The 19,985-nt window shown below is 42.4% G+C and overlaps 2 long non-coding RNA genes across 16 annotated transcripts in view; one reads left to right on the top strand and one right to left on the bottom strand.

Moving 5' to 3' along the window:
• Window positions 1-19,985, bottom strand: part of LOC128078361 (uncharacterized) — a 456,397-nt gene that overhangs the window by 40,307 nt on the left and 396,105 nt on the right. The window lies entirely within an intron of this gene.
• On the top strand, window positions 816-5,480 carry LOC128078387 (uncharacterized). Its single transcript, XR_008205628.1, has 3 exons — window positions 816-945; window positions 2,300-2,391; window positions 5,071-5,480. It is a non-coding gene; the product is annotated as an uncharacterized LOC128078387 (long non-coding RNA).

Genomic DNA, 19,985 nt, shown 5'->3' with positions numbered 1-19,985 from the left:
CATTAATTTGTAAATAGGTAAAAATGCCAGTAATTTGTTGGGAATTGAAGACCTTCTGCATGCAACAGTGAAATTCAGCAGCTGTGCGCTGCTGTTTTATAAATCAATATTACATCTGAAGGTGGTGTTTGAATGCTTGTATTGTTGTGGTTCGAGTCAAACAAAGTTCTGTGATAAGAAGTGATCAAACAAAACAACAAAATCCCTTCCCTGTCTCTACGGATGAAGTCCAAGCGTAATTCCACGAGAGGATACAGCATCGAAATCATCCCCTATTTTATAATTGCATAAACACTTCGGTCACAGCAAGACGATCGGATCGGTGGCAGACAATTGTGTTCTCAAAGATGTGGATCATGCCAATGGAGAGCTCCTCCAAAACGCGGTCAAGGCGTGCATTTCCAGCGGTGAGCCTTGAACCCCAGCCAAGCCAAAATGCAGCAGTCTGCAGCCACATGGCTGGGGGATGCCAGCCTTCCTCTCCCACCTCTGAAACGAATTCCTTCGGTGCTCTCAGCACTTATCCTCAGTGCTGCAGTCTCTCTGCCTAAATACAGAGGAGAGCATACAGCGGGCTAAAGCCAGGTCCACCCGCCTTTCCTTGTGATTGAAAACGAGAATAAAGAAACCTTTATAAAGTATTTCCTTTTCCTAAGAGTCTGAGGCTTCGGTGTCTGCAGAGAGCAGGCAGGCAGGGAGGGAAGGGAAGGCGTTTGAAACCCCCGGCGCAGCGCAGCCCGGCCGGCAGAGGCACCCATAGAGACACCTGCTGGCCGCTGCTCCCCCCGCTGCTGTGCTGGGGCTGCGGTGCCGCATCTCGCCGGTGTGCACCGGGCAGCTCCGTTTGTAAACACCCCGCTTTCGTTTTACAGCGAGCCGTTAGATGAAAGAATTCTGTCGTCGAGTTTGAGGTGGGAAAAGAAGAGGAGGAGATGGAGGAGGAAGGTATTTTTGTTCCTGTCCTTCATTTCCTGATAAGGAGACACTTTTGATCCAAGAGGATTTTTTCTTTCTTTCTCTCTTTTTTTTTTTTTTTTGTTAATCTGGTAGCACAAGACGCAGATGTTTGAAATATTTAAGAAGTTCTCTGGTTTTGTGCTCCCAGCCTCGTTGATGAGAAAGCTTACGCATCGTGACACGGGGAGCCGAGGCGATGATTAAAGGGCTATTGCATATGCTCTCCCCAGCTGAGTTGCTGTTCTCGTGGTTGTTTTTAAAGCACACAGACAGCAGCAGCTAACAAGGTCTTATGCGACTGCTAACTTCAGGATCTGATCACCCAACGAGTGCAGAGTGGGAAGTGGAGAACCTGGTCTCAGCAGCTTGACAAAAAATACCCCTGGCCATATTTCAGCTACGGCAGAGGGTTTGTCGTCCTGCAAGGAAATCACATTGTGTGCAGAGGGTTGAATGGGAATGTGGGGCATGCACACGGGCAAAGAAGAGACGTGTGCTTTCAGAAAAGCAAAATGGGAATTAGGCACACAACTCACACCAGGGTTCAGTGGAAGAGTTACCCTTTGTGCCTTAGAAATGCTCACTCTTTATTTACCATACTCTAAGCAAGAAAGTGCAAGAAGACTAAGTCTGGTTTAAAACGAATCGTGGCTGGAGTGCTGCTGCTTTCAGATGCTAATCTGGAGGCACAAGATGAAATCACAACACCACACTGCTCCTTTCACTTCAGAGCTGTCCCAACAAATCAGCTGATAATACCTCTTCCTCAGAGTGATCTAAAATTATAGCTTGAACTGGCAGTGGAATAATTAGCAGAAGACATCTATTACAGAAGATGGGCTCAGGGGGGATTAAAATGATGAGAACCAGAATAAGATTCCAGTTTTCAGGATCTCCAAATTATTTTTCCACTCTTTTCCACCTTGAATACAGTTTTTGCAAAACTAACTGTGGTACCAGTTGGTCCTCAGCAATGATTCACCTGCTTCCATAAACATCTTCCTGCTTCTGTGCAGATGTCAGGGTGTGGGACAGGGGAGCACGAGTCTGCCAGACAATAGCACTAGCTGAAAGAAACACAAGCAGAAAGGACATCTTTCCTTTTTCACCAGAAAAAGGTAATTTGGGAATGATGATAGATGTACTTCGTTGTGTAAATACTGGCTGAAGACAAAAAGCAGACACGAGCATCATGAGATGAGCATCATTAGAAGTTCAGGAATTTGTATCGGTCTACATTGCAGAGCACAACTAATTGCTGTCCATTCCTGGGCAAGGTGAGTAGTGCTGGGAGTGGAGATTAGTGCATTTTAATGACCAGACCTCACTGTTTCACTGACAGGAGAAAAGAGTTTGATGTGTTTAAGATGGATCCAGGCAGAAGAGCCTGAACCCCTGTGGCACACATGGCACAAAATCTGTGCGACTGCAAAGGTGTGTGCTGGCGTGGCATTTGGCTCTTCATTTTGGTAAATGAAATGGTAGCTGTTCAGTCCATTTGTTAGCAGTGCCACGCTATCTGTGCAGGGCAACTGTGAGCAAACAGTCTGAACATGTTTTAGCAGTGCATAGAGCTGCATATATTTTCCATAAATAGGAGTTTATTCTTTGTCAGACAAGCTAGCATTAGAGTTGCAAAAACACATGGAATACAGTAAGTGCTGGGAAAAAGAAAGGCAAGCAGAGAGACGATTTGTGAGACAAAGGGAATAAATAGATGCTGAGAAAAAAGGGAGGGAGAAGAGCGGGGGAAAGAGCTAAAAGGCAAAGGTGAAACGGAAAGAGGAAGGGATGGTGAGAAAAAAAGGAGAAGTCAAGAAAAGTACTGAAAACAACTTCTGTACGACAAAAATAAAGGGGGCAGAAAGCAGAAGAGGAATCAGAAAACATCGTTGCCTCATTCTGCATTCGCTGCCTCTGATGGTGCAGTGCAGGTCCTGCTCCAGCTGCTCTGTGCTTGCCCTGCATCGCACTGATTCGCAGCACTCGAGCCGTGGTGGGAAGAGCGGTGCCTCTGTTTTGTTGGTAATTGATGGACAGAGCTGTTTGCATTGTGTCAGCTCGGCACAGCACTGGCGGGCAGGCTGGCACTGCTCTGGTGATAGAAACGCGGCGGAAAGGTTCTTGCTGTGAGCTCAGAAGAGTCAGCTACTCAATACAAATCTCTGAGGCTTGTTAGCAAGACATCTAGGAGACAGCTTCTTTGGGCTTCTGGTAACACAGCAGTGGTTTAGACAGCAGTTCTGAAGCCCTGTGCAACCTCTCCCAAGTGCTGCAATAGACCCCGACAGTTTCAGCATCATGGATCATGTGCTGGACCAGTCAGTTTTTGTACTTCTTACGACGCTCTGGAGACCCCACGTTCCTTTTTAGCCAACTTTTTGAGACAACAATTGCTTCCAAAGGCAGTGGAACCAACTACAGTGTTTTAATTAAGGTTTTGAAAGATGAGTCGGGGAGAGGGCAGCCAAACCATGATGCTCAGGGAGATGAGAAACCATGAAGTGCTAATGTCAGTCACTAAGAGGGAAAGGAATTCTCCACTGCAGAGTGCCTAAAGTAGTGCTGGTATGGTTTGGTTCTGCCCATTCAAAAAGATGTAGCAATAAATAAAGAAGGAAAAGATGGAAAGAAAAAAAAAAATAGGCCATCTTATTCATAAATTTTTCAGGAGCTTTCTCAGATATTATCAAGTCCTGTCTGAGTGAGAAGAGATGAAAGTGGCAACTCCTGCCTGAAAACCAAAACCCTATGCTCAACCATCAAAAACCACCACTCTTTTGCCAGCTCTCAGCATTAATTGATTTAGGACATGCCTTTCTGAAGCTTGGTTATTCCCTTGGGCAACAACTTTGCCTCCCATTAATCTACACTTCAGTGGCAATTTTATAGATACTCGAACACTTATTGCTCCATAACCTATATACCCAGAGTTGAGCAGAATTTGTTAGTAGGATAAATGATCACTTGGTTGTAAAACAAGTCACTGTAATTGCTTTTCCAGCACCCTCCAGGCCAGGTGGACGATGGCTGCTTTCTGTGTCCACTCAAATTCTCTGTCCCCACACTCGGGGCTGAGAGGACACAGTCCGTGGCCACCAGCCCAGCAGCCCCAGGACTGGCCAAATGCTGAAGCTCAGTGCCCCAGTGGTTACTCTGAACTCTTCAGAAGTTTTAAAAAAAAAAATAAGCCTAACCAAACTACCACTTGAGGTAGCAGGCAGCCCAAAAGAAACCTGTGCCAGCATACTTGGAAGCAATGACCAGTGCTGGGATGTGCAGAGCAGTGGTGGCACAAGGAGGCTCTTCCAGAGGTAGGATGGCCTAAGCTCATGCAACTGTGAAGGTGCATGCTTAGAAATCAGCATCATGCAGCAAAACATAGTCCAGTGAATCAGCATTGCTCAGCCAAGTCTTAGAAGCAGAGACAGGTGTTTGTGAAGCAGCTAAAATGAGAAAATGTTTTTAAATAAACTGAATGAAAATGAGTGGGGAAGAGGGTATTTAATGTTATTATTTCCATAAAGACATAAATTACTCTCACATGCCCTTAGTGTCTAATTATTTGTTTTCTTACTAATATCCTTCCCCTGCACTGTGCTCTCACACTGGTCTCAGCTATTTCATCCATGTTGGCCACAGCATCCCAGGCTGTGTTAGCTTCTGGAATTTGTGTTAAATACAATTGGAAAAACTGCAATATGAAAACCCCAGTCATGGTGAAAAAAAAACCAAATACCATTGGCAAAATCATTACTAACTTACTGTTTTAGAATGGAATATTTATCTTAGGATATTCATTTTATTTGAGAAAAGTACTTATACTATAAAATAGCTACCTTAGAAACTGCTGCTTTACAATGCTAGTTTAAAATAGCATCAAAACAAATAAAATAAGTCTGTGGTAAATTATTTTAATATTGTGTTAATGGCAAAATCCAATGCAGTGAGGAATGCCTCTTTGCAACAAAGAGAACAGAGCAAAGTATTAATATTGCCTTAGTCAATATTTCAGTTTTAGATAAAATTTACCTTGAAATCCAACCATCAATTTCTTATAACACCAGAATTGATTTATTTTTATTTTATTTTATTTTATTTTTCCAAATCTAGCAGTAACTTCATTTAAATCCAGTCTTTCTGGATGTGTACCAGTTCAGCAAATAGAAGCACATGGAACAAAAGTCTCTTTCTTCATCTTTGAATCCCATTTACTGTGTACCCAAAATAATACAATATGCATCTTGAATGAAAGTGTGTGTCTGCACGTGTCCTCCCTGTGGGATCCTTTTAAGAATGCCAGTTGCAGACGTTCTGTCTGTACAAGTTCACTTCTGGATGGAAAGACCTGAAGACTTTCACTTGCAAGCTCCTTTAAAGAACCTGGGAGGTCTAGATGCAACAGTCAAAAGTGGGAAAGAGTTTGCACTTGAAGAAAATGGCTTTATGAAGCCCTTCGAGTATTTAAGAATTAGAGCTATTAAATGCATGATCTATGACTTTTAAAGCTCTGATCTGCCTAATCTTTCTTCCATCCCTCTCCCCCAAAGGTATTAATAAAGCCCAAATTAAGCCATGCTAAATCCTCATTTTCCATCTGAGTTTGATGTTTCAAAGGCTGTGCAGTCCTACCTTTGTTTTGACATACAAAAATGTCACCTTTGCTTGGAAATGTGCACATTCAGCAATAAAAGGGGAACTGCAGACTTCCTGTACACACCTCAAGCTGTGCATTACAATCTGCCAGCAATCAACAAGGGCAGATGTTAAACTCGCCATCACCTTAGAAGCTCTTCTTGCTTTATTCTAACTTCCTTCTTCCCCATGAGGCATGTTTAAAACTGGAAGGGCAGCTTATCCATCAGTCACCTTCTTTAAAATATACAGGAGCAAGCACTCCTAGGTTTAGAAGTATCCCAAAATCTCAAAACATCCCTAAGGTGGCACCAGCCTGAGAGCCATAGTCCACCCTGGCAGCTCGTCCCACTGCCAAAGCTGGTGGTGGGAACTGGAACTTGATGAAAGGAAAATTGTACAGGGAAATAATTTATCTTACGAAAGCAACTGAGCTCTCTTAAAAGAAATGGAGAAGATCCTGAAGGAACAAGCCCTGCTTCAGAGATGATGGCAATCACCTATGATTGACAAGCAGCAATCTTTAAGCTAAAGTCTTTCACTCCTTTCCGACCCAAAGAATGGCTTATGTTCCTGAAAGCTTTTTTTTTTTTTTTTCCCTCTCCATATTCATTTTTTTGGTTGAATTCTTAAATATTTTACTTTTCTTTATAACCCTTGCAATGATTAAAGACACAGAATAGAAAATCCAGAGCAGCATTTTGCTATTTCCAACCAGATTGTTAGAGAAGCACCTAAATATTTTGCAGTCCTGAGTTTTTTACATTCTGCACACAGGTGGTGCCACGTCACCACCGGTGCTTTCAAATATTTCAATTGAAAGGAAAAATGAAGAAACTGAGATTTTGGGAAGAGTCCACAATGCCACCTTTGGCTGGGCCCAGAGATTTCACCCAAGATTAGACAGTAGCTCCCAAGAACTGATCCTTCCAGAGGCATGTAAGGGATTTCAGCTGAGATAAGGGATTTCAGAGGAGACCCCTTGTGTCTCCCCTGCCAAACACATTGCCTCCCCATTACATTGAATGGGGAGCCCATAAACCACAACTGTACAGTGCTCCACTTGCCATCAATTCATTCAGCAGAGGAAGGCATTTCACATACTGAGTTTTAGTGTCTGTTATTTGATGGTAATCAATTAATATTTAACTATCTTCCAGCTCTCTGATGTTCTATAAATAGCCTAAGCTAATAGAGATATTTTTATACTAGGAATGCATATCCACTGTGAGGTTATTTGAAAGAAAAAGGGAGTCTAGTCTAGTATGTTTGTTCAATGTGTTATTAACTGGGAAAGGAAATTGAGCTATAGTGAAGTATGTAGATCAGATTCTGACAGCTGCAAACAATTCATAGTGAAAATGACTCAGCCTAATTCACATTTTTTAATTCTTTTCTCTCCCACTTCTTTTTTTTTTTTTTTCAGCCAGAAAAAAATGTTTGAAATGGTCTTGAATTGAAAATCCCGCATTTGTTCTAGTGTTTCCTTCCCCAAACTTCCCCATTGATAAGAAAGCAAAACTAGGGAAAACCCAAACAGTGTAACAAGACTCTTTCCCTCCTACCTCAAGGAGAGCAGAGCATCGTGAATGCTGGAGTGGGAGGGGTAATGTGAATATGGAGAGGTAATGTGAATACAGCTTTGATTCTCTCAGCAATTCCTTGTAAGAGAGAGCTCAGCAGGGAGGCTTCCTTCCCCCCTTCCTTGCCTGAGGAACAGACTTCCCCTTTAGCAGAGGAAAGACTGAGCTTTTCCCAGCGTAGGTTTCAGCCCTGTTCCTCCAGCTGCTAGTGCAGGAGCACAATTCCCTCTTGCTTTCCCCTTCATCTAGCACTTCTCTGTCAAGTTTTGGTGCAGCTTCTTGTTTTGCTTCAAACACTTCCCAGACAGCGCTGTGGGCGATGCAAGTTTTTTTCTTCAGAAATCCAGTTTGGAGCGATGGGACATACATACATCCTCAATTGTGGTAGGAAACTCAGAAATATTATGGCCTCTTTTTTTTTTTTTTTTTTTTTTTTTAATTTACATTTTCCCTGTTAGTTCACCCTGAGATCCCAACGGCATGATTTACTAATTAATTACTATTATTAGCTAATGGCAGTGAAAACCAAAATTACTGCCTGCCTTAAGCATAACAGAATTGACAATAAATCTGTAGTCTGTGAATCATTTTCTCACATAGATCTGCTACCCAAAGTTCAGAGTGATGGTTCTTTGGTGCTTGCCAGCAAACTATCTAGCATAAATGGATGCAATATCATTATGTTGCAAAGAGAGGGGGAAGCATCTGAGGAGATGGGTACTGCTCATAGAGGGACGCTGCCATATTTGAGAGGGCTTTGTCTTCCTTTCCTAATCAAAATCCATGGGCAGTGTTTCTTCAGAAATGGGTTGGATTTTCCCCTTTCAACCAGGAGTGCATTCCTTACCTCCTGCTTGTCACAGCCTACCCAAAGAAAACAGAGATGGCTAAAGCTATTGGCATCAGTTGTGTGAAAAATACATTAAGCTGTTCTCAGCTTCGCATTCTCCGTGTACAGCAGAGTCTAATACCAAAATTTAGGAATTAGGATCCCTACCCTATGCAGGCGGATCTTTGAGTGAATGCTACACAAATTCCCATGGTGCTGCCTTGGTTCAGACTGGAGCTGTTGCTACAACTCTCAATGAGAACAAACTTGCAGAAGTTGTCCATGCCACAAGCAGGTGTCCAAGTCCGTGTGCATATGCATGTGGATGCCTATCTCACAATTATTCTCCTTCCCAATCTGAAACAGCGGGCGGTCGCTAATGTTCGACTGAAATCAATAGGTAGAGAAGAAACTGTTTACAAAAGCATGACAATGACTAGGTCACTCACTCAGAAAGGAAGTTAGCTTCGTTACAAGAAGAAAACAATCAGAAGAGGGCTATAATTTAGTGCCTAGATACCATAGTGACTAGGAACTGCAAAGACACATTAGGCAAAATTAAATTTGTTTAGACAGACAAAACGTAAGAGTGAGATCAAAGAAATCAGCTTCAAAACTCTGTAGGGAATACTCTCAAAAAGTATATGAAAGAAAACAAAACCAGCAAAATTACCAGTGCAGTTCCATTTAACAAAAAAATCATTACAATAAGATGCCTGCAATGAAAAAAAAAACAAAAACAAACACAACAAACAAAATGCCACAGCAGAATCTCAATAAATATTGCAAATTGCAAGATTATAAATGGAGAGCCACAGTCATTTGGACAGACAAATATGACCACAGTACAACTGGAGGCCAAATGGTGGTTTAGGAAAAATGCCTGCAGATTTCAAGAAAGCCAGTGGGAGAAGCAAACATGCTTCTAAGGGCAGGATTTGGCTCTAGGATTTGAACATGAATAATTGTGGCAGGGAGATACAGAGTCTCCCAGAAATAAAAAACCTGCTCATTAGAATCCCATCTAGCCAAACCCACGGGGAGCTCCTTAAGCAAAATCTTTGCCATTTGTTATTTTCAAGAATCTGGTGCCTGTCTTGAGTTAAAGCACCAAAACAGTTTGTTAATAACAATTTCCCTTTCATCCAAAAAGCTCTTAAGTCATTTATAGGCATTTGAGAAGTGAGATTCACAATGCTCCCAAACCTGCTCCTCCGTGATGACGCAGGAGCCATCCCACCAAACAGATAAGGGAACGGGGAAAAACATGAGAAACCACAGCTAAGGAATACTGAAGTGACCAGTTCAAAGACTTGCAATAAACCAGAAAGAGAAAAAAAGAAAGGAACTTGGGACTGCTGGTTTGTAACTGTTATTTAACCCTCAGCCCATCTCTGCTCTTCTGCAAAAGCTCGTTTAAACAAGACAAATGTTACTGAGAAAAATACAACCGTAATTTCATTCTGGCACTTCCTTATCATCACATCATCATATAAATAAAAAGTAGAATCTGCCACGTAGATCTTTCTCTTTGTGCAGTGTCCTCTAAATGTGTGCTTAAGAGAAGTCGGTACATCCTTGTCCTCTTTGTTTCAATAGACACACAGCAGTAGCTTCACTGGACAGAGTACTGTCAGCACCATTATTTCTAAATGCACAAGTTGGAAAAAGATCATAACCAAAATAAATGAGATTAGAGACTCAGGATACTTATTAATGTTGTCAGGAGAGGCTATGCCACCACACTCATAAAAGAGTACACTGAATATGTAGACTATGCATCCAGGAGGCAGAAGCGTTGGATCACCATCATAGCAGCACACAATTCAGTATAGTTGGAGATATCTACTAGAGCTGGGAAAAGAAATTTTAGCAACAGATCACAAAGGGTATAGAGACTGAAGCCAATAAACTGCAAGAAAACTAAAACCAAATTGGTATGTGAAAGAAATGCATGTATCTGCATTGTAAGAAGTCCATCGAATTGAGCAAATGATACTCCTCCTAGGGGAATGATTCATTACCATATGGAAAAGGCCTGGCCTATGATAAAGGATAGGGGAAAAATCACTGAGCAGCAGAATCTATGTAGTGAAATTGAAAAAAGAACATTCTTTTGCAACCGTGGCAAAAGTACTTCAAAATTCTTCCAAATTCCAGCAGATCTGACTAATACAGATACAGAGGGAACTGAAGAAAAGCATACTGAAATACGTGATCTCATGCCCACAAGCACGGGTGAAGGTCGAATCAGAGAAAATTTAAAATGTGCTGAGAAACAGGCAGCATCAGCAAGAGAGGTGCCAGCAAGTAACAGATTTTATTCATCTCTTCTTCAGGACCAGGAGAGGGGGAAAAAAAGAAATAGTGGAAGCCCTTCCTTCTTAGGGGCCGTGTCTCCATGCCGTTGACCTACTTATACATCAAGTGCTGTGCATGGAGAAAGAAGGAGGCACGCTAATGTTCAAGGAAAAGGTCTGATACCACAACAATATTGAAGTACAACAGTGCACACAGTCTGGCTGTTTGGGGATTTATAAGCCAAGCGCACAAATAGACAGTAATGAGTTACTCACCAGAGGCTGTCAGCAAAGTTGCTAATTAGTACAAATGGTACTGGGTTTTTTAACGCTGTCCCTGGCTTTAGTGGGATCAGTTCCAAGACCACCTAAGCTTTATCTCTTAACTGTTCAGAAACCCCACCCTCCTCAGTTCCACTGTCACGTTGCTGAGGATTTTAGGATATGAGACAAAATTGGAGTTATAAGGGAAAGTCTGGTGCGAGCTTAACTACCAGAACAAACTGACTCACCACTGCGTAATTCCTGATGAGACACCCCACATGCAGAAAATAATTACTCCTCGCTCTCATCATGAAAGGCCTGATCCACTGATGTCAAAGAAGCCCTTCAATTGAATTCTGCAAGAACTGGGCCAAGTCCCCAGATTGTGTGTGCCACTGCTGCTATGGAGAGCATCACACCTGGAGTTACAGAAAGTGCAAAACTTATAAAAAACCTTTTGTCAACCAGCAATTATAATACCTCTGTTACACAGAGCATGCAGATAAAACTGTCAGAAAAGGCAATTAAATGGGACACATTTTTAATATTCTACCTTCCAAAGGATTTTATCTTCTCAAAATTTCAGAGTATCACAGTAACAAACTGTTGACATATTAAAGAAGTTATTAAGAAACATGATGCTGAAAGGAAAATAAGAATTACCGATCAGTTATTACAGTTCAAATATTTTTCTTATTTAGCAGTTGTGACAAAGTTGCACTCTAGTTACTTCTGCCAATGAATGCACTGAAAAAAAACAGTACATCAGATTTTAGTGAGGTTTTCTGACACCACTTCTTTCAGAAAGAACCAGGTTTTACAAATCACTCACCTGCCTAGCTATTGAGAATGCAAGACTTTTGCTGTTAAAATATGTCTTTCTATCAGAAGAAATATTTTCTGTAACATTTTCTGCAGTAAAACGCCATAGGAAATTAAAGTAGATCAAAAATATTTAATATGCATTAAAAAAAAAACAATTTAGACAAGAAAGGTCAGTAGTGGAAAGGTGTGATACCTGCAATTGGAGCCAAGTTAGAAAAAGGGTTGGCCGTTTACAGCCAAGTTAAACAGCACACAATTAAGGTTAACCTGGCTCTGCTGGCACATATAAACCCACACATGAGGATGGTGGGGGGCTAAGACATTTTCAGCAGTCCTGTTTACCTTGGCCATTTCCATAACTGAGTGTTTTTCAGACTGGCTCTGTTCGTAGACATCACACCTTCTCACTCATTCTTTACACTTGGCATCTGAATGCATCCCAAATATTTGCCCCAGACCTCATATTTTGTTTAGCAAAAATAATTGTTGAGAGTTCCTGCATAGGGGAGCAGAAGAAAAAGGCTGTGGATGCCCCGTCTCTGGAGGTGTTCAAGGCCAGGTTGGAAGGGGCCCTGGGCAGCCTGGTCTGGTATTACATGTGGAGGTTCGTGGTCTTACCTGCAGAGGGGGGTTGGAGCTTGAAGATCCTTGGGGTCCCTTCCAGCCCAAGCCATTCTATGATTCTATGATTCTATGATTCTGTGATTCTATGATTCTATAATTCTATGATTCTATAATTCTATGATTCTATCAAAAGCTGTCCTTTTCTATCAGTAAATGTGCAAAACCCACACATGTCTCAATTCCAACAACAGACTCATCACCAGGCTGTCTTACAAGGAGCTGGAGGAGCTGGGAGGCAAGCAGGAGAAAGCACCCATTCAAAACACAGCTGACTGGCCATTGTGAAGTATTGCTGTTCTGGGATGGTGGCAGAGGACATGTTGGATGTGAATGACAGGTAGGGACAGCAATGAAATATCTATCAAAATATTTTCCAGCAGCTCAGATTTTTTTTCTAGATCAAAAAGTGTTTTCTTTCTAGGAGAAATGTACCCACCTTGTCAAAGATGAACACATTTCAGTTCACTCCTTGCAAAGAATGGGGACATATTCTATCTGGGTTTATTCTGTCCCATGCTCACAGCATCTCCCAGCCCTGCTTCTCCCTGCCTGCTGTGCCCCACACACAGGACCTCCATGGAGGAGGGTGCCAGGACAGATTCTCCCACAAAGTTCAGCCACAGGTCATGGTCTGAAAGCTACCCAGAGAAAAGAGCAGGAATAACACTTTCTTGTTTCCCCCTCTGTTCAGTGATTTCAGTGCCGCTCAAGCTCCTAACTGCTGTAGGGATGCAGGCCAAAACATATTCAGTAATAGATAGTGAAACAGACTATTTCATGTGCCAGTTCGGTAGGTTAATTCGCAGAAGTGAGAAAACAGTTCTGACTGAAGGGAGGAGTGATTTTAAAATTTTGATTCACACGGAAGTGTTAGCAGCCTTGTGCTCTACCCACCATCGCCGAACAGAACAGAATCAGCGGCAATGTTACTTCCAAGTTCTGTGGTGTAAATAAAGCCCCTCTCTCTGACTCACAGTGAGTCATTTTTGTCTGTATGTGTTTATGTCGAGGGAGATATAACTCGGTGCTCTGAGCATTCTTCCTGACAAGATCTTTTTGTGTCTCTGTTTCTCTTGCTTTTTTTGTGAACTTTTGAAATCTTTCTCACTAGCGATCTCCTTGTTTTGTGTAACCTCATCCCACTTGTTCAGCTTGCTGGCACAAGTGAAAAAAAGACATGAAGTTATATTGGCTGTAGTGTTGGCACATTATAGGGAATTATACAAACTTAGAAAATTTAAGCTCCAAAGGCTGTATTAGAGCAGCAACATCTAGGCAAATTGGCACCTAGTGTGTACAGTAACTGCAGGGCATCTACTGCTACTTCAGCTGAAGGTGTCTGAACATCTCTTTTCTAAGGACCTTGCTGTTCACAGTTTTTTACCATATCATCATGATTTATGCTCACAGTGGCCAGTCCCACCCTACAGAAATGCAAAAGCGTGCTTAGCCCTCGCAACGGGGAAAGGAACAGAAACTAAGCCCAACCACATCCCCAGTGCACATCTGCATTATGTTTCTATTTCTAGCCTTCCTTCTTAGCCCTGGGAGGTAAGGTGAGATATGACTGCTCCTGGGAAACAACAGGGGAGCGTGTATGACCATAGCCCTCCATGCTGCCATGGTAGTGTGTCCGTATCAGTCACTCCTATCGCCTTTAAAATCAGAGTCTGGCCTCAATTGCTTAATATGTGCTGCATGGTGCAAATTTGGGTATGATCCCACCAGAGTTGCCAAGCTGTTTTCAAAAAACAAAGTAGAGAAGTGATTACTTTGTCCACGTCCTTCTCTCTATTGCACAGCTCTGGAAGCACCTCCCAAAGCTCTGCACTCCCTCACTGCCCTGCCTGTGTGTGTGCTGTCCCCACTGCAGCCTAGAGCTTCTTGCTTGTGCTGACCAAAATGGCACAAGCCTGCCTAGGAGGGCTGAGAAGGATGGATGGACTTCTGCAGGGGATGAAAGACAATGCTTTTCCTTGCTGCACAGTGTTGTTCCGACCTTAATGCTAAATGAGACAAGATTCTAATGAAAAAAGATCATGTCGCCAGGTGAATATGAAATAATATACATCACAAGGACGTAATCTAGGGAGGGCTGAGATTAAATTAAATTAAATTAAATTTGCAAAGCAAAACGGTGTGTATATACACAAGACAACTGCTTTTTTGGAGTGCACTTTAAATGCAGAAGTTAATCTAAGCCAAGAGCTACGTTAGGTTAACTCCAGCAGATTATGATGATCACTTTTTTTTTCATTGTCTGTAGACAATGTGGAGTTATTAAACAAGTCAGTCCTATTTGCCAAACAAATCAAACTTTCAAAGAGATTGTGAACATTTGCAGACAATGATTTTTCCGTATTCTCTGTAAGGAAGAAACAAAAAAAGAAAAAAGTGGGTTTTAGAGGAGTACCACATGCACTAGCTCACTCATAACACACCTGGGGGCATGTGAACACGTTTGTTTTACCCCACTTAACATACCTGGTTTTTCCCACCGCTTGTATGAGAAAGGCAAGATGTTTCAGTGAGCACAGCTCTTTATAATCCAATGCCAACAGCAGAATACGAGGCACCAATAGAGCCGCTCACAGGTGTCTTCTCAGAATTTCTTAAGTGTTCCTAGGAAGGCAAATGCCCTCAGGAAGAAGGTAATTTATGTACCAGTTCTACCTGTACACCTGTTTGCAAATGCAGATAGGCAGCTTTATGCTGAGCACTGAGCCAATTGGAAGCTAACGCACAGTACTGACTGCTGATAATTAAAGAAACCTTCAGGAGTACCATCTAATATCTGGCATGGGATCCTCTTATCCATCCAGCAAAGGCTGCTCTGCCATGCACTTTCCATTCTGCTCTGCTTGCTTCCGTAACAATTAAGACAGTGTATCTGTGAATCATGGTTTCCATTGCAATGTTCAGTGCACCGCTTGTGTGTTATTGTTGTCTGATGGCTCCTTCTTTAGTCTGCAGAGGGGATCACTCTATTACTGCAGTTCAGACAGCTCACAGGTTGGCCCTTGCCCCGCTCTTTCATAAAGTAAGTATAATTAGATGATAATGCCCTTCTTGTCAAAACTTACCGCTTATTTAAGCCTGCAGTAATAATTTCAATTTATTAAAGATTTATTCAGATAAAATTATTATCACTGTTTATTCAAATGGACATTTCTTTTCTTTTCCCTTTTCTTTTCCTTCTTCCCTTCCCTTCCCTTCCCTTCCCTTCCCTTCCCTTCCCTTCCCTTCCCTTCCCTTCCCTTCCCTTCCCTTCCCTTCCCTTCCCTTCCCTTCCCTTCCCTTCCCTTTCCGTCTCCTCTCCTCTCCTCTCCTTTCCGTCTCCTCTCCTCTCCTCTCCTCTCCTCTCCTCTCCTCTCCTCTCCTCTCCTCTCCTCTCCTCTCCTCTCCTCTCCTCTCCTCTCCTCTCCTCTCCTCTCCTCTCCTCTCCTCTCCTCTCCTCTCCTCTCCTCTCCTCTCCTCTCCTCTCCTCTCCTCTCCTCTCCTCTCCTCTCCTCTCCTCTCCTCTCCTCTCCTCTCCTCTTTTCCAGGGAAACAAAAGCTATAATTCCTGCAAAACAGATGTAACAAACCTGTCAAGTTCTGAAACAGTTAACTTGAGCATTTTACTTAGAAAGGCTGACAAATTTTCTTCACTTCAAAATATCATTAACACCAATAACACATTTGCCCAAGCCTATTTCTAAGTTGTAAAAAAAGATTGCTACAGATTAAGACCCTTGATATAATGCTATAAGCTCCTAACAATGGTATCTTTTATAGTGAAGAGCAACTGCAGACACAAATTGCCCCCTTTCCTGCACCTTTTTCACAAAAATCAATATTAAAGTAGTAGCTGCCTTAACTCTCCCATAGACTGTATGAGAAAAAACCACAGCCACGCTTAGGACAGTTTAGGTCAATAAAGAATCAATACTGTGGTTGAATCTGTAGAAAGATAAAAGACTGAGAACTCACTACAGCGTGCCCTATTGTTTCTCTCTATTTTGAAAAGAAGCTGAAGAGCCTCACTTTTTTTCAAACTAGCAATGAATTTCGTGTTTGCAGAAAGTGAGGGAGGTCACCGCGGGCTGCATGTGGCTTCAGTGACTGCAGACAAGGGGTCTGATCTTGTTCACCCACACCTCCCATTTAGTTCAAGGGGAGCCCAGGGAAGCAAGAAGAATGCAGTGCTGGGCCCCCAGTGGACTGGAAACCACAACACCGTAGTGTGCTTCCATCAAGCCCAACTCATTTATTAACTATGGAGAAACTACCCATAAAAACTCAGCAGTGCAAGGGGTTCTTATCGTGATTTCTAGCTCCCTGTCCATTAGGAAGAAGGGAGCTGATTTCAAGCAGAGAAAGCTCTCTGATATATTTGGCGATTGCCAGACACGTAGATCCTACTTACAGCTGAAGTCAAGCTCACCTTCCACATTTCACATTGTGATTTGACCAGATTTGAACCCCCAGTGAAAAAAAACCCAGCTTCAGAGACAAATAAATAACTTGGCAGACACACAAGCTCGCACACGCACACACCCCTACACACGTGGCTGGGGTCTGTGTCCCTCTGCTACATCCCTGCAGTGCACTGTGCACCGTGTTTCTTTTATAAGCCTGAGAACTGCAACCATATACCTGTCTGGAGAGCAACTGAACATGAAAAAATATTGGTTTGTGTGGACTGGGGAGCTCAGATAAAAACAATTTATGAGCCCAAATCTTCCAAATTCTTTACTTGAAGATGCACTTTGTTATCCTACAAGGGGCAGCCTCTAACACTTCCCAGCTTACAGCAATAGCTTCTGCTCACAAAAGCTCTGAGCAAATCTAGATAAAGCTGGGACTACAGCTCATTGCAAAAATTGGGAAGTAAGTGGATGGCAACAGAGAAGATAGTTTTTAATGCATTTGTCTGATGAAAGAATTGGCTGCTCGCTTAAATGCTTCTGCTCTCAATGCATAGGAATTCCATCCTGCTAGTGGTTATGATTAGAAAAAATGTGTCTATTTTAATATAGTAGACTGAACTGTTCAGAGCAACAAGATGCACTAACAAACAGTTAACAGTAACCCAAATAGCTTACATAAATAGTCCGTGCAATTGGATTATTGAGCTCAACATGTCCTGTAAAAGGATTTTTCTGCTAAATAATTAGTTTATTACTATTATTATTATCAGGGTGAAATTCTTTTTTATTATGTCGTCGAGCTCTTTTTCTACAGCTTCACATCATCCTGATCTTCCTTTCTCACCCTGCAAACACTAGCAAAATGGAAAGGAGTGGCACAACAGAACCAGTCTTGGCATTACTGATAAATGAATTTCTGAGATGCTCCCAGTTTGCAGAATTACTTCACAGCACGGGGAAGGTTGAAAACATCCACTCTTTGTTCTAACCACAGTATAATGACAGAAGAAAATATGTACCATGAGCAAAGGAGATAAGCACTGTGGAAAGGCCTATCTATAGGAAGTGCTTCGAAGGGAGGTTATCGCTTTCTCCATCCTGTGTTCACTCAGATCGCCACTAGTGTAGGTCAAGCACAGCAATAAACAAAAAGAATGGATCTCCTTTTTCAATGAAAGCTGACTGTGTTTAAACAGAAAGAATTCCCTTAATGGAGGTAAACGCCATTCCTGTTGGAATTTTCAGTTGGGTATTTTTCCAGAGGAATTTCAGTCCTTTAGAGTACAGAGCAACAGCATGTTAGGCTGCTCCCTACCTTCAGTAAATACTGAACAACAGAAATCAACATTGGCACTCCAAAAAGCCATGGAAAGTAATGCCCTGTATCTCCAGGGCAGATAACTCCATGTTTTAATGAGACAATGTGGAAGTGCCGCATTATCCTGAAGTTACCTTGAATATTCATCACGGGATTTCTCAGAAACATATTGCAAAATTTCTGAAGTTTAACCATTTCATCTTGAAAGTCATAAACGTTTATTTTTCTATGTGGAATAAAATCTTCTTTTATTCTTTTGTAACTAAATTGTGTTTTATTTTATTACTCTCACCTCTTTCCCACAGCCTGCCCTCACATCTGAAGCTTCTGCCCATCTCTTTCCCTAGCACTGGCAACACTGCTCACCTTTTCAGACCATTTTCCCAGCTGGTTCCTGAGGATCCATACTAAACTTATCAGACCCTTCCAAGTTGAAGGTGAGACCCCGGTGCAGCTCTCCCTTTGGCTTGCTGAAGCTGCCTGACATTGGGAAGGGCCCCTTACCACCTGTCTGCATGTCATCATGGAAGGTTTGGGCTGGGAGGTGAGGTGGGAGGTGCAGTACAGATTGCCAGGAGTGGTGCAGCTCCACAGAGGGTTTCAGACATACAAGACTTTGTGATGAGAGCTGAGGAAGAAAAGCAAAGTGCATTGCCCTCTTTTTGGTCTAACGACTCACAGATATGCTCTGTGTGTAAATAGCTGGCGTGGGCTAAGATTTTAAGGCCCTCCAGTTGGCTGTTACCACCTATTGCAGGTAACTTAATGCCCAGTGAAAGCAGTCTGTTGGCTTCTGTGCTGAGGCCGCCTGGGGAGTCATCAGGCATTCCCCACCCAGCTGGGCTGCTGTGCCAGTTTGTTCCCAACAAGGTGCGTGCCCCACTTCTGGCTGAGGTTTGCTTTTGGGTCAAAGTATGGCTTTAGTTTGGAAAAAGACTTGTTTTCCTAAGCAAGTCACTAACTTGTTTTATCAAGATGCAGCAGCCAAACGAGCTGCTTAATTCCAGCCTCACTGAGTGGCTCGTGCAGCAAGCTCAGAGAAGGGAGCAGGCTCTGAGTAACCTCCTCTGTCGATTGCTCAGTCACCAGCTGAACAACACCAGGACTAATCCTGCTCTACCTGCCTTCAATAGCACAGGGTCAAAAACAGTGCCATTATCTTCTGCTTTGATTTACACAGGATAATAAAATCGGGACTTTAAATTAGCGTGCAGACATCAAGAACTATTTTTTTTTTTTTTTTCTTAACAGGATATCTTACACTTCTCTTTTCATTTACAGCAGCTTTCTGAGTCAGTTCCTGAGATGCATCCCTATGTGCTGTGTGCTGGCATACATGGCATGCTAAAAGACTGATCCCCATTACAGCCTGAGCGAAAAAAATAATTCCAGAGTTACTTGACTTTTGTAAAAGGCAGAAACAACAAAAATTAATCTTTACATAAACAACCCAAGGGAACGTTTAGTGGGACTTTTCAATCTATTCATGATCTGTAATTCCCAGCCCCCAAAGTTTCCATGCTATGGCTAAATACCTAGGGACTCCATATGTTAAGGGAGCAAGGCAGAACCAAAATGAGCTGAAAAAAGAATGCATTAGATTCAAACATGGGATAAAACAGTACCCAAGGAGCCCTTGCTTCATTTTCTCTACCTGGAACCATGGGACAGTGCTGCCATCTCAGTCTCACTCATGTGTGACATTTATTTTGAATATGACAGTGGTGGTGACCTTGTCATTAACTGATGCTGCTAGCGTCATTTCAGCTTTCATAATTCTGTTAATTTTCAAGACTGGTTACAGAACCCCCACTATAATTTCAATATAATTAAACGGTATTAAAAATAATAAAAAATCAAGCCACCTTTTGGATACCAGCTGATGTTTGACTTGAATTCACTAAAGCAAGGAAGAGTTTGGTTGTGATCCAAGCAGTATTCCATACTTCTTGTTGCCATGCCTGGCACTTGGGTGTGCACACAACAGCCCCTCTTGCTCTGTCACTTCTTGATCAGGCTCAGGCATAGACGGAAAATGTTCAGTCACAACACTCAGGAGCTAGGGACTGAACCTTTATGCTGTGGCTGTGTTATATGCTTAAGAAAGAATTAGATAAAGCCATGTTTGCTTCACTGCCATATCCACACCCTCAGGCTGAGAGAGAGATGAGGCCTGTGTCCCTTCTGGAGCAGTCTCTGGGAAGGTTTCTAGCCTGCTTCTCCTAGGGGTCACCTGGA

This window comes from Tympanuchus pallidicinctus, unplaced genomic scaffold, assembly GCF_026119805.1.
Source record: "Tympanuchus pallidicinctus isolate F22 unplaced genomic scaffold, pur_lepc_1.0 scaffold1, whole genome shotgun sequence".
NCBI classification, from domain to species: Eukaryota; Metazoa; Chordata; class Aves; order Galliformes; family Phasianidae; genus Tympanuchus; species Tympanuchus pallidicinctus.
The sequence above is the reverse complement of the archived record's forward strand: the minus strand, read 5'-3'. Positions and strand labels throughout refer to the sequence as shown.